We start from the raw sequence: 1,594 nt of genomic DNA, 5'->3' as shown, positions 1-1,594 counted from the left end.
GAAGAAGAAGAAGAAGAAGAAGAAGAAGAAGAAGAAGAAGAAGAAGAAGAAGAGAAGGAGAGAGTCAGGCAGGCAGGCAGACAGACAGACAGACATACAGAGATCTAGGGAAAGGCTCACTCTGAAAGAGAGTGTCAGAACGATAGAGACAGACAGACAGAAAAACAGACAGACCGACAGACAGTTACAAAAAGAAGAAAGAGTGTTCTGACAAAGAGTGGACAGCGAATGAGACACACAAACAAAAACACATACACCGCACATACACATGTGTGCAAGAGAGATAGAGAGGGGGGAAGAGAGGGTAATTGAAAGAGACGGAATAAGAAGAGAGAGAGAGAGGGGGGGTAGTGAGAGGGAGAGAGAGAGGGGAAAAAAGTCTAAGGGAAGAGAGAGAGAAAGAGGGTAAGGGGGAGAGAGACAGGAGAGAGAGGGGGGAGGAGGGGGGGGAGAATAGAGAGAGGGAGAGATCCCGATTCGAAAGAGAGAGGGCAGTGATGGGGATCCAGATATCCAGGAAAACTTGAAACACTAAGAAGAAGGGATAAAGGGTTAGATCTGCGCCCAGAAGGGAATGAGACCTGACAGGCAAAATGTTTCTTCCATGGGGGCGTTTCGGCTTTGCCAGAATTTCTCGTTCAGATTTCCCTGACACGATAAGCCGGTTGCAATATAAACGGGTTCGGTTCCCTTACCTCTCTGAACTTCTGACCCGATGCGACGCATTCGCAACCTACCCTACACACACCCAACAGTCAGATGATATCAGTTACGCCACAACCGGTTCTCGATTCGTACAGCAAGGGCGTGAGTAAACGCATATCACATTAAAAATGATCCTGAGATACCTTTGAACTTATACCGAAATCCTATTCAAATCCCATGGAAACCCTGCGTTAAGTCCCACTGAAATTCCATGACAACGCAACATGTGTCATTTCAAAGGTGCACAATACCATAAATGTAATATACTGTCTCTCTAAGAAATATGAGTCGCAATGGTTCACCATTTCCTTCGTAGTTGGCATTTCAATTGTCATGGGCAAAAAGTGCTGTATCAGGGGAAAGCAGACAAACACAAACCAACAGCAAGAACCAAACAGATAGATTTTAAATCGGCTGGATATTTTCTCAGCTGACATCTTACTTGATAAGCTAGATATGCTTGAGAGATCTGAATTGGGATTTTAATCTTTTTTAAAAATATTTTTTTCTTTTTTTTTTATGGTGCCTGTTGGCATACTTTTCAGTTCTGATTCGTTTCCTCGCATAGAAAAAAAAAAAAAAGAAGACATCTTCGCCATCCATAGGCTTTCTCATTCATATATCGAAAAAAGGCTCGAGTTTCTTGGGGCGTTTCTAGGGTTGGCTCAAGTTTTGTTTGTATGTTTGAAAAAAAAAGAAGATCCCCCCAAACACTTCAAAATTAACGTTCTGTTGAAAATTCGCATGTAAACTGTAATAATACCTTTGTCAGAGAGAACCCTCACCCCAGTCCCACATTGCTTTTTTCTTTTATGCAAAAGTATTAGTGCATGTCTTACATCTAGTGAGGAAGGCTGAAAAAAAAACAGGGGGAAAAAAGGGGGAAAAG

This window comes from Aplysia californica, unplaced genomic scaffold (genome assembly GCF_000002075.1).
Source record: "Aplysia californica isolate F4 #8 unplaced genomic scaffold, AplCal3.0 scaffold00018, whole genome shotgun sequence".
Taxonomy (NCBI): domain Eukaryota; kingdom Metazoa; phylum Mollusca; class Gastropoda; order Aplysiida; family Aplysiidae; genus Aplysia; species Aplysia californica.
This window is presented reverse-complemented; position numbering follows the sequence as displayed.